General features: G+C 42.3%; 1 protein-coding gene across 8 annotated transcripts in view; it reads left to right on the top strand.

The window, feature by feature from the left end:
- Positions 1 to 13,968, top strand: part of JCAD (junctional cadherin 5 associated) — a 91,007-nt gene that overhangs the window by 31,336 nt on the left and 45,703 nt on the right. For 3 of the 8 annotated variants that reach the window (XM_084619248.1, XM_084619244.1, XM_084619246.1), the window contains exon 1: positions 11,969 to 12,090. The exons of the other annotated variants lie outside the window; for them this stretch is intronic. The gene's annotated coding sequence lies outside the window, so the exon portion shown is untranslated. Of the gene's footprint in view, positions 1 to 11,968; positions 12,091 to 13,968 lie in introns of those variants that run through there. 8 annotated transcript variants of the gene reach the window in all.

A 13,968-nucleotide genomic window follows, 5' to 3' on the forward strand; every position in this document is an offset into this window, starting at 1 on the left:
TCTAGCCCGACAGCTTGTGGTTGAACCAGAGCATGTCGTGTTAGTAGGGAATAGATGCGGGGGAGAGAGCCCATGACAGCATGGCTCCTGGTGGAACTGTATTGTCGGTGGAGTGGACTGACTAGGAAGCACGTGAAAGGGCCAGGCTGGCTGTGCTGCTGCCTGGGAAACTGCCAGCTTGCAGCCTGACTGGTTTGTGTAGCCCTCGCCTGCATGTGGTATCTAGGCCACACTCTCTCCCCCAGTATGGGGTGGGACATCCCTACCCCGTGAAGTGAGACTGAGAAAGACACGTCATGAGATGACCCTCGTAGAGCTCCTCCTGGGCATTTCCCCCTGCAGTGGGGAGTTGCCCATGGGCATGACTGGGCTCATAATTTGAGAGATGAACTCTGCGTTCTGTCCTTCCATTGGTTACCCTGTGTTCACACCCTCTTTTGCTCTGAGCAGTATCACCCTCTCAGGTTGTAGTCAGTCCACTACCAATAAGGGATTGCTAGAAAGTTGATATTTTCCTCTGTGTGATATCAGTGATGTGTGTGTTAGGAATGAACAGATTAATTTTTGAATCTCACAGTACAAGTGCATCCTCACATAATTCAAGCCTTTAATCAGCCTATCTTTTAATGAAAGGGTTCTTGAAGGTTATTTCTCACAGTGCCTATAACCCATCCAATGTCAGGATTGAGACTTAAACCAATAAGAACAAAGAAGTGATTAATCAAGATTTTCACAGTATCCTTTATTTACTCTTTTGATCCTAAGTGCAGCACACATGGCGTTGTATATAGGTACAACTGTAGTTCTGATCCCCCTACAGGAGAGCCATATGGGCATAACCTGGGCAAGTTAAGATGCAGTGGCAGCCTTAAATCATATTTTCCTAGATTCTTTTTTTTAAAAAAAAAGCCTAATAAAGTGTACATTGGCTCCTTCTCATTAATCCAAATGAGAGTTTTCCTAATAAAGGATTTTATTGTTATAATGCTTAGCCCTGGTTAATTAAGCACTGGTACTTCCCCTGTATTCCAGAATGGAAGGTAACACCTTAACTTAATTAAAGAAAACAGTTATAACATGAAAGTAACAAACCCTGTGCTGCTGCCTTTTACCTCCTAACAAGATTTGTTTATAATCACAGGTTTCTGACCAAAGGATATTGGTATAAAGAATTAATAGATTTCAAAGACTTTCATCTTGGTAGGGTGCCTACTTCTTTCCTAGCCTTTTTATGTAAATATCCTGTAGTAACATTACCAAGACCCTTGGGAAGAATCAGTGTAATTAACATGACTTTTTGACTACTAATATATATTTCTCTTAGTCATCACCAATCTGTGTTCAGAGGGCATTAGAGGAGACACAAGTTCTTTTAAGACAGCCAAATCATGCAGTTCTGAGTTGGTCTTCCTCGGGAAGCATTTCCAGTGGAGTGGGGCTAAGATTTTAGTGGGACAGTAGCGGTTGGTCCTAAGTGTATATGGAGGAGGAAGTGTGTAATGTGCACTGGGGTAAATTCTGCCTTTACCCATGTGCACAGGCCATGCATTGAATGCAATGAGTCTCGCACCTGTTTGTTTGTCTAAAAGGCAGAAGCTCACATAAAGGCAGAATCTCTCCATGTTACTAGTGGTTCAAGGGAAAATGAAGCTGGTCTATCATGCATTTGTGCAAATGGTATGCTTCATCTAGAGATAATTTTGCCTGGACTTTATATGTTCAACATACATTGGACCAAAGTGGACCAATGCTTTTGCATAGATAACAGTACAGCCATGGAACAGTTTGATAGCCGTGTCACCTGCCAGTCAGCCATTTTAGAATGATTTTCTATTAAAAGCTTGTTAAAAGCATAATCCTAGGGCCCCACAAGAATATTAAGAATCATTTGTGACATTGGATAACTATGTAGAAAAGGTCTCCCTGTTCCCATCTTGATGGGCTGCCCTTGGATTGGTTCATTTCCCTGGCCTCTTTCCAGCAGCTCCAGAATCTGCATAACCTCCCATGTAAAGATTTGTTTGGATTTGTAAAAATTGTGGCACTTCTGGTATATATCAGTTAGATAACAAGAACTTCTACCCACCTCAGAACCGGATTGTCTAATGCTCAGTGCTCCTCAGTTAAGGGCATGTATCTGTATTTTTCTGTCTACTGTTTAACCCAGTGGATGACAGTTGCATCTATAAGGCTACTATCTGGAGGTAAATATAGCAGTTCACATTCAAAACCAAAAACTGCCCTCAAAATATTCTTGTCAGTTCAAAATTATTGTAGTTCTTTAGTTCCTTGGGTAGTGCATTTCTTTTTTGTGAGGGCCTAATGGTTTGAAGGAGTTCTGCGGTCTCTGGTAGAGCTATCTGGATGTGTCTATAGTAGATAGACTTCACACCGTGCCATCATTATCATATATTAACAACTTTCCTCATGGAAGAGTCACATAGAAGGTTATCCTTTCTATAGATACTTTTAAACCAACCATATGATTCTATATCAGGGGCATAATTGCTCATTAATATCTATAGGATGGTTCAAAAAGGATTTTGGTTCATAAAATATCTATAAAATTCTATTTCATTTCTATGGAAGTCTATTGGTTTCTTCCCTCTTAAATTCTATAGAATTTAGGGTCTATAGCACAAAGCACTTACAATAAGCTATTTTTATTACTGGCACTTACGTCACGGCTTGGTCACTGACCTAGATTCAATTTAATTTCTTACTGTATCCTACTGTAACATAAAATGCTGTGCTAAAGATATTCTTGCATCATTGCCTTTGACACAGTGCTTTGTTACTTTAGGAAACCATTGTATCAAACCAATTTACCATTGTTTAATACCAACATGTGCCATTTTGTTGATTTCTTTTTTCAAAAAGAATAATTTCAAGAATGGAAAACTCCCCATTGACCTATGGAAGCCCAATGACATGAGATATGTGAAACTATGCTGGACAAAGTACTAGATAACATACTGTGAGAAGTATTCTTGATCTGGCAGGTGGATGGACTAGGTGACTTAGAGAAGGAAAAGACTAACTCCTGTGATATCCTAATTCAGTTTTGTGGGGAAAAACATCTTTGAAGATATAATTATCTCTTACTTTCCAGAACCAAACAAGGAACCTTGAAGTTGCCATGCTGGATCAAACCCAAGGTCTACCTGGTCCAATATTTGGTCAATATTGACAGTGGCCAATACCAGCTGCTTCAGAGGAAGAAACCCTATAGTAGGCATTTATGGGGTAACCTGCCCCAGCGAAAGTTTCTTCCTAACCCTCCTGTAGCTAGAGGTTGGTTTATGCCTTGAAACTTGAAGGATTGTATTCCTTCCAAACTCATATTTTTGAATAATTACTATAGTAAGTAGGAATTTTTGTTATAGATATATTTTTTTTCTGGTTCCTGCTAAGCTCTGGGCAGCAGTGATATCTTGTGACAATGAGGTCCACAATCCAAATGGTTGCTTGTGTGAAAAAGCATTTCCTCTTCTCAGTTTTGAATTTGGTGCCTTCCAATTTCATTGATTGTTCTTATATTATGAGACAGGTGAATAGAAACTCTCAGTCTACCATACCTTCTCTTTATCCTTCAATAGTTTGTATACTTTCATCACGTCTCCTCTCTCAGAAACACAATCCCGGTCATTTCAATTGCTCTTTATGTGAGCGAACAGATGAGTTTCTCATGATATATGCTATGTCTTTGTAAGTTAAATTACTTCTAGCACCTGAGAATGTGTATGTACCTGTTCTAAAAGTGGAATTGCTCTTTTCAATTAGCTGTACAATTAGCTTAATAAAGGAGGCTAAGGGGGTTTGGGCACCATTAGTTACCCTGAACTTTTGTGAGTGGCTATATTGGGCCTGATTCTGTTCTTACACCAGTTTTACACCAGTGTAATACCATTTGGTCAGATCCTATTTTCATCTGCGTAAATTTGGAGTGACTCCTTTTGAGACTAGATTTACACTGGTACAGGTAAGGCCAGGATGAGCTCTACTACTTCAGTGGAGTTACTTCAGCTTTAGGACTCAATCCTACAATGTGCTGAGCACTTACTGGGAGTTGGTGAGTGCCTTCCACTACCACTGAAGTTAATGGGAATTGAAGGCATTAGCATCTCCCAGGAGCTGCTTAATACCTTTCAGGATCAGGACTCTATGCCATTGTAAATGAGATCTGGACCAGGCCTATTCCTTTTTATCTTTTGTTGCACTAACTTATTTTCCTCATTACAACTACACACATACTGAGGCCCTTCATCTGACTCTTATGGGATTTACACCCTTTGCTAGTACTTTATTCCCATCTTCTCTAGACCAAGAAATCAGCTTAGAGACCTGGTCAGTATTTGAAAATGATAAACCACTAATAGTGGGTCTTGACAATGGGTTTAGCTGAAATTGGAAGGCACCAAATTCAAAACTGAGAAGAGGAAATGCTTTTTCACACAAGCAACCATTGTCAACAATGGGTAGTTTTGCCAGTGTAAACAAGACTTGAGTGCTGATTGGTTTAAGCACGGTTCTCTAGAAAAATGCTAGCATCGTTTCCTTGGCCATTGTTCTTTGACCAGAACCCAGATCTCCTGACTCTCTTAGCCCTTTGCTTTAACTACAAGACTGTCCATGTCTTTCGAATCTTTAATTAATTGAACTCAGCACTCCATATTATTCTCATGAAGTTAGTTCAAGGCATCAGAATTCTACAGAGCAATATATTTCTAAAATAAATATTAGAAACAACATCATAGGTCTAAGGTGCAGTATTCTGTGCTGCAGTGTAACACACTTCATTATAGGGCAGATTCTCTTCTGCATCTGGGCTCTACTTAGGGCCTCTACACCAGATGAGGACCAGCAGAATGGAGGTCTACCCTCCCAATAGGTCCCTCTGTCCCTGACACCCTCTATACCAAGCTGGGGGTGGTTGGCACAAGTGCTGGCTCTGCTAACTTTTTCCAGCTGAGAGATCCCTCAATCCATGCCAGAATAATTTTCAGCTGGCCAGTTCTGACCAAGATTCGGTCCCTTTCTCACTCAGTTTGTAATCAATTTAGTTCATATTAAGTCTAGATAACAACTGCTTGACATTGGGGATTTTCTGGAGTTCACGTGAGAAATGAAGGGGCAGAGAACTCCACTCAGGGAATTTCTCTGACATGGTCACAGGGTGAAAAAAAAAGTTTCATAAATAATAGACAGAGGGCTCTCTAAGCCTTGTTCAGATACTTAGCGTATGTCTATACTGCGATAAAAGACCCATGGCACAGCTGCAGCTGGCCTGGATCAGCTAACTCAGGCTTATGGAGATCAGGCTATGGGGCTATAAAATTGGGGCTTTCGGGAATGGAGGTTGTTCGTAACTCTGAAATATTCATCACTAGTCTGAACAAAACATTTTGGTTCTTTCAAAAGTTTACAAGTGAATTTTGACTTAATACAGCTTTAAAACTTTACTATGCAGAAGAAAAATGCTGCTCTTAACTATCTTAATTTAAATGAAACAAGCACAGAAACAGTTTTCTGACCTTGTCAAATCTTTGTTTTAAACTTTCCCTTTATTTTTTTAGTAGTTTACATTTAACAAGTACTGTACTGAATTTGCTTTTTTAATTTTTTTTGTCTCTGCTGCTGCCTGATAGCGTAATTCTGGTTCCAAATGAGGTGTGTGGTTGACTGGTGAGTTCGTAACTCTGAGGTTCTATTGTATTTTAGGAGCTTATTTTTCCCACTATTATTTCATGTTTTAGAGGCTCCAGGCAGTTTCAGCTTAAGTGTTAGCTGAAATCCTATGTTGGGGGGGGGGAAGAATTTGATTAATGCAGTGTATTAATTCCATCACTAATACCCCTATCTGTGCACCAAATGCTCTGACCTGTCCCAGTGACCCGGGTGTCCAAGGCACAGTCTATCACCACAGTGAGCCTCAGTAGAGAGGCCAAAGGCTGAATGGACTTGAAAGAGCTCTTGAAGTGGTCCTTCTAGGTAAGGGCTGAAGCACACTGACTCCGCTGTGCAAGGAACCTACACTACTGCTACCCATGCTCTATTAGTTCAGTGACTTAAATGCAGAACTTAGTTCCCCACAGCTTCCAATACAGCACTTTTCAAGAACACTATATACACATTGCATTATTTTAAAAGAATAATCACTAAAAAATACCTTGACTGATTCCCCACCACTGAAAGGCAGCCCTTCTAATCTGCTTGTTAAAGAATGTTTAGGAAGCTGTTAAGAAATTGAATCCCCAAGTGACGAGGGTCAAAAATACTGCTGAAGAAGCAGAAAAGAACTGACAAATGAAAACATCTCCTCTCCGTGGCAAGTCTTGATGCTTTCCTCCACGTAACTATAAAATATTTCAAGCTAACATGCTCCAAATGAAAAAAAGGTGCCAACTCTATAAGCAGGTGTTTGCTGACCGAACGGGCAATGTGTAACGTGTTTTTCTGCAAACGTATAATAGTAATTTTGCTGATGAATAGCATCTGTTCCAAGAAAGTTTAATCTATTATGGCTGTAATGTGTGCTATATAGGACAGAAGAGGGAGGGAAAATAGCCATGGATTTAAAACTACATCTGTGGCTAGTTAGTTATGGTAACTCTCTCAGGTATGTGGTGGTTTCAGCATGTGTTCTAGAATGCAGCAGTAGACTAGCAACAAGAGCTATAGAGAAAACTCTGAAAAATCAATACACCTACTCGTTCAAAAAAAACCAACCCCAAAACAAAAAACCCTACAAAGTGTTTTCAGTCCTATGTCATTCACTGAACACTTGCTGGCCCTGCAGCTCTAGCCTCTATCACGTTCCCAACCAGGTGCAAAAACCATTGACACGAGGTCACTTCCAGAAACGAGACAAAACACTAATAACGAGCTTAGCAGAAATGGAGGGAAAGCACTGACCTTGATCAGCAAAGCTGAGGGTGGAACGTGAACTGTAACCTTAGGGGATGAGCAGTTGGGAAAGAATTGCTAAAGGCCAAGTCCTCATCCCATTGAAGTCAATGGTAAAACTCCCATTGACTTCCATGGAAGCAGAATTTGGCCCAAAGTGAACCAGAAAGGCAGCAGGGAAATGCATTGGGCAGTGCAGTGCTTCCCACTCACTCACCATTGCCAAGAAGTGACCTAGGCTCCAGTACACTGAAGAAGCAAGACAGCTGTTGCCGCAAAGAGCTGGCTGTTGTATGGTTTGCATTTGTTCTCTCTTCTGTGCTCCCTGCTTATTACTTTTATATGTTCCCCCATCCAGCCAATTTCTTCTGTATTTGTATGTTCCACCTTTGGATGTGTAACACCAACAGACCCCGGTCACTGACGGGCAGGATCGAACCTGGGACCTCTGGAGCTAAATGCATGAGTCTTTACTGCATCAGTTAAGAGCCATATGCCTCTTAGCTAAGACTGTAGAGCAGACTCATTAATCTTTCTCACTAAGTGGTCTCGGTGCCACTAGATGGGACAGAACACCACACCCAGGAGGTGTGTGGGTTACAGATGCAGCAGTTATCTTTCCATACTCGCCACTGACTCCAGCTTATGGATACTGCTTTCTAGTTCCTCAGGACCAAACCCCTTGCATTCCTGTGCTGGAAATTTGTCATCCCCAGATATTTTGAGACTGTTTTAAATGCCCTGCGGGACACCTGTCAGAATGTGACCTGAGTGAATAGGTGGCAACTTTACCTAGGACTCCTGCTCAGCTTGCCTCCTTCCCTGGGTCCTAGTCCAGCCCTCGGCTATGTTTTGCTGCAATTCTGAAACCTTCTCACCTGTGCTTGCCCTGCTCTACTTCCACAGTCTGTACAAAATGTTATTGCTAACATGGTCTTCTCTCCTGCTACTGGATCACGTCACTCTTCTCTCAGGATCCCTCCTTGGCTTCTTCTCTCCTTCCCCCAACACCCTCACCTTTTGGGTCCTGCACGATGCCACCCCCATCCACATCTTCGCCTTCCTTTCGTCTTCCCAATTTCCTCTCCTAAATGTCCCCCCTCTTAGACCTTCTCCCACGGCTATCTTTTACCTTTTTTTCAATCCCTTTTATGCTTGAATCTGCATACTCCTGAATGCCAAACACCTACCCTCTTCTCCAGAGGTTGGAGTCAATTGAACCAAGAGGAGGAGCTCCACTACACCAGTCAAGGTGGAGGGAGACCCATGGGGAAGCACTACTCAGCCAGGCCTGGGAGATCACTGTCTCCACTTTTAGTGTAAAAAGGGGAGCTGCCATCACCATCTCCCATGCTCCTCCTTACTTTAGCCCCCTGATCCTCTCATTGGAGTTACTATTTGTAGTCTAGTAGCAGCTACAGGGCGCCAACTGAGAGAAGGGCCCATTTTTCTGGATGCTGTACAAACACACAGTAAGAGACAATGCCTGCCTTGAGAAACCCAGAGTCTAAAGTGTGAAAGAGGAAACAGAAGTGAAGTGACTTTTTCTCAAGGTCACACTGCAAAATAGTGGCAGAGCCAGGCATAGAACTTAGTCCTTGCATCCGTGTCCAGTGCCTTATCCACAAGTCACCCTCTCTCATTCGGATCCTTCCATCAAATGCACCTCCAGTACTGCCACCCCTGAGTGTTTAAAAATCACGAGTCTGGCCCCAAAACATCAGGAGTCATGGCTTAAAAATCATTTAGCTTTTTTAAAAATAATCCTTTTTAAAAATATTTGCCATCCAGTTTCTGAGCCTTTAGGTTACACTGAGTTTACATTGTCAGGCTTTTCAGAAACTTTTTTTTTTCTTTTATGAAAGTTAGGATTCTCAGCTCCAAGAGCTGGGACTTTAAGAAAAACAGGAACAATGGCAAGATTTCCAATAAAATCACCAGAGTTGACAGTGCACTTCTTCCATAATTCTATTGACATTTGACAGCAACCCCCCAGTCGAAGAATTCTGGAAGATTACATTACCAAAAAAATCCACGCTGCTTTGAGATGTGAGCAGCATCCGATTATATGGTGGATTGTGTGTTTGTACTGTACTGTGCTTAGATTGTAAACCCCTTGAGGCAAGGACTGCCCTTTCCTTTTTTCTGCACCCTGATGGTGCTCAATAAATAACAATCCCCTCCTTTACACTGGCAACTTACCCCATTCTCAGTCCCTTGAATGACATGGCAGCCTTTCCCTAATGAAATCAGCAGAGTTACCAGCACTGGAGCGAAGAGGTGTTTTGTATATTGCATAGTAAACACCACAATAGCGGGTGAGAGGTGTTGAGGCCAAGGAGGAAGGGGGAAGTATACAGTGCTGCTTCCCATGACTGTGTTCTCCTAATGAACAGCTGCTGTAGGATAGCAAACAGTTCCTGATTGAGATAAGATTACACACATGCAAATGACACTAATCATCCCAGAAAGGGTTTTACAAAAAGGATCAGATTCTGGTTATTTTTTATTTGAACTACCTTCCAGTTTTCTTAACACAGTGAAGAGATTTAAATGTTCAATCCACTGTCAGTCCTTTTGACTGATGGCAAATTGTGTTATCTCATCTAGGGAGTATCTGTGATAAAACGCCTATGGTTGTAGTGAGACCATGTAATTTTTCTACGATGAGTGTAGCTGGCTGAAACATGATGTAGACATTTAGCAGCGAAAGGAGTACAGCTCTTTCTGTACAGGCCCTAATCCTGCAGATACTAAGCCCCTGCATAACTTTATGCATGTGAGTAGCCCCATTGAAGGCAGTGGGGAGTACTCATGTGTGGAAAGTTATGCATGTGCTTAAGTGCTGGCAGGATCAGAACCCTATGGTTAGATAAGAAAGAAAGATTGTTAGATAACAGAAATTGCCAGAAGGGTGGTCTTATGGCTAAAGCATCAGAATGGGGGAGCAGGAAATCTGTATTCTATACTGGCTCTTTTGCAGACTCTTTGGATGACCTTGGGCAAGTCACTTAGAGTCTCTTCCTGTTTCCCCGGCTGTGTAATGGAGCTATAGCGCATCACATACCTGACAGGGATGACGTGAGGCTCCGTTCATGAACGTGGTCAAAGCCCTTTGACAGGTTTCAGAGGCACTGAATTTAGCCATATGGAATGGAAATCCATCAACTTCATGAAAAAACTCCTACAGATACAGACAGACATCATCTTCCTTTCCAAATGCAAACAGATGGACATCATACCAAAAGGACTAAAGGTAAAAAATCCATAACAATCTACATATCACACAGACTATGCTGAGAGATTATGCCGCACACTCTCAAAGAAACTGCAAAACCATCTGATCAACATCCTATACAGCAAACAGGGAAAGATTAAGAATGAGCTCTCAAAGCCCTTTGAGAGCCTTGGGTAGGCATCCATTCAGAAATGCAAAACAGCTGGTAAAGCCAGGTGAATAATGAAAGAAATGACTCGCAAATATGGAAAATTTCACTAAGCTGGAATCTATTCACCAATGATTTGCCCAGCTCTATAGCTTGAGCAAATGATGGAAAAAATATTCCTCCAATTCCTCTTTAAAAGAGATCATGAAATTCATCAACTAAATTACTCAGATCACATTGGGCCAACTCTGGTAATAGTATCATTAAAACAGAGCTAGCTGGAACAGGATTCTATTACAACAGGCCTATCTGGGTGCATTTAAGAAGCCAAATAATTCTGTTTTTTTTCTTTGGAGAAGTTGCCAGTGGGTGGATTTGGAAGCATTGGGCTGTCTCTCCAGCCATCACTTACATGCAGTGATTATCATCTCCTGCCACCAGCATCCTGGCTCCCAGGTGCCCCAAAAGCATTTCTCTGGATGAGGAGGGGACCCCTCTGATGTCTTGTCTTGTCCTGGGTACCAGCCAAGCCTGTCAGATAGCATTAATTTTAAAAGTGCATCCTATTTTCCCCTTGATAGACTATAATCTTCCATCCTACAGATTTTCCATGCACAGAGAGCTGATGTTTTTCTTATTAACTATATAGCACTTACAGACTCAGCAGCTCCTGTGGGAGAGCTGGAGGTGTTTTGTTTGTTCTCTCAACGGAAACAATATACCCCATGCTGAGGGATGTTCTCAGCAAGTCTGCTGTTGTCAGAACTGGTGGCTGGTGCTCTTGGGTCAGGCTTTTCTGCTTCCCCGTGTTGTTTTTCTGGGAAGGTGCTGCATTTGGAAATCTGTCTGACTTGGCTTCATAGCTAGATGCCTGTGTAGGAGGCCTGCAAAGGCACACCGCTCTAAGTGATGGGGATATCTGCTTGAAGCTAACCAGCCACATAGCTCCTCAGACATTCCCTTTTATTTAGATTTCAAATGTACTGTGTATGCTTTACCTCTTGGAAGTGCTGTGCAGGACTCTGACTTCCCACAGCACAAGTAAGCATGTTTACAGGGGTGGATTAGAGCAGGATTCATGGAGTTGTAGAGCCAGGCCGTGGGCTAGAGGGGAACCCGTACACTCGTGAGAGCCCCAAACCTAGAATTTGTTCTGCACAGCAAGATCCTCCGCTTACAAGTTGCAAGACTGGGGCCAAAGTTCAGATCTGTAGGAAAGGGCTCCACAGGGGGTCTGTCGCAGGGACGTGGGACATGAGGGATGATTATCAGGTCGGAGCGCCCGAGAGTATTTGATTTGTTGTGGGCTGCTCTTTGCTTTGGGGGGAGCCCTTGGATTGGATTGGATTGGATTGGATCTGGGCCCCATTTTGTCTTAACCCAGCATCACTTGTTTGTGAAGATTAACTTTTGAAGGGTGTGTGTGTGTGTGTGTAATATCTGCAGCACATTAACAAGAATGTTCTTAATCCTGGGGGCTAAGCTACTTCAGGTGGCTAGAATGTTCAGAGAGGTGATAATGAAGAGAGATCCGATGGAATTCACAACAGCCATACCACCTGGGTTGAAACTACAGTGGTTTATTCCTTTAAAAAAAAAGTTTTCTGTCGTGGAGGAATCTTTGATAATTTGCAGGAAGCTTGAGGTTCACTTCAAAGCCATTAAGCTGCTGGGGAGGAAAGGCAAGGCAAGCTGTCTGCACTAGGCATGCTCCGCAGTGACTGCTTCATGCAAGGCTGGGCTCGCTCACAATACTCCCAAACGCAGAGAACAGAGGCAAGCATGGGGGAGCCACTTGGTAAGTCAGTGACATTCTCTTCCTACAACTCCAAGTTAAAGCCACTTAATTTATTCAGCCTGAATTAAGAGTTCAAGGGAATTGTGTGGGTGGCTTTGTTGTTTCTCTGTAAGGCATGCTGCAAAAACGAACCAAGCCACTGCAAAGCTGTCATGCAGCTGCCAACGATTCTAACTGCATCTCTAAGTTTCTCTCCTCATGTCAAACCATAGGCTTTTTGCTCTGTTCCGGAGCTCTGAGTGTATGGTTCTTGCACACGCTGCTCTGACCGTTTTCAAACGGATGAATAGTTTTGCTGGAGCAGCAGTAGATTATTTGGTCTCCGCTGGTGTTAGTTGCAGATGTAGCTGTTCGCGTACCAGAGAGTATGTGTTTACAAGCAGCTTGGCTCTCTCCTTCAGTTGTTTGAAGACTATGTGAGGTATGTGTTCCCCATTTGGCTTGGACATAGGGGGACCTAAAGTCCCCTGCTAGCAGCTCCCCCTACCCTTTTTGCACTGGGTAGGTGGAATCAAAGAGATCAGAGCGAAAGGATTGGCTTCCCACGCAGCAGTGGAAAGAGATCATATTTCCAAGGCAGGTTTTAGATCACCTCTATGCTACTAATGAGTCTTCTGCAGTAAATTGCAGCCTGTGGTCTCTTCAGGTGACCTGCTGGTTAATTGATTCAGTGACCACTGCTGTAACAGATTCAGTTTCTGTACTGATAGCCCTGCAAAGTTTACAAACTACCCCCCCCCCCCACACACACACATTTTTGACATTTAAAATGTTCCATCAAAGAAATAATGATGTTAACCCAGGCTGTGGAAAGCACCACCCCTCACAGAGGGGGTTTAGTGTTTTAGGGATTAGGGTTTGGTAATCTGTGAGTGTGCAATCTGAATGCCTCTGTGTAGGTCTCCTTTATGGTGCCTTGCTGCTACATCCCTCGAGTTTTCTTACAGTGTTTATTATTCCAAACTAAACCCCCTGTAAGGGAGATGTTTATTGAGCACTATAGCCAGCCCGGGGTCTCTGATTTTCAAAGCATCTCTCTCAAGCTGTTACCAGTTTAGCAATAAAATGAAATATTTAGGTACTTTATAGCAGAGAGATGAGGGTACTGCCGTAACACGAACTAGTGTACTAAGAGAAACTGCATTTGCTTCTTGCCAGGAATAACAGAAATTTAATACTTGGGATCCATCTGGATGTTTCAAAAACTAAATAATTCCACTCTAGAATCATAACAACAAAGCATCAGTTACTCTAATTTGTACATGCAAGACAAAATGTGTGGATGGTTAATACCAGGCAGCTACCTTCTCTTTCCCCGCCCCATGGTGGGTGAATTAGCAGTAGACATGAGAAAAACAGGCCCTTCTGTAACTAAATTAAAGACATTTAGTTAAATCCCCAAATCTTGCAAAGTATTTTTTGTGAAGAGCCATAATCTGATTTGTGTCTAAACACACCAAATAAGAAAACAGACTGTGAAGCAATCCTTTCTCTCTGTCTCTCTCTACAGCTTTTGAATTTCTTTCCTGCTTTGCTATTTTCTCTCTTTTTTTTAAAGCTACAAACTTGCCTTCACCCTGGAAAGTGCCTATAACAGTGTGAGACTTCTGTCTCTTTTCATGTCACTTTTCTACCTGTTAATTCCAGTCTTCTCCCACATTGTAACCCACTTTCTGAACAGGAGAGATGAATTCTTTAGTGAGGTAAAAGGCCCTGGTTCTGCAAATGCATCCCAACTCCTGCTTAACTTTACTCCCATGAAGAGTCACAAAGTCAATGCCTGTCTTAAAAACTAAAATTGCCTTTAAAAACCTGATTGTTAGCATGTGATAATACAGTCACAGGCACTAATCCCTTAGACTGATCTATACATCTACC

Source organism: Lepidochelys olivacea, assembly GCF_965140295.1.
Source record: "Lepidochelys olivacea isolate rLepOli2 genome assembly, chromosome: 2".
Classification (NCBI taxonomy): Eukaryota; Metazoa; Chordata; order Testudines; family Cheloniidae; genus Lepidochelys; species Lepidochelys olivacea.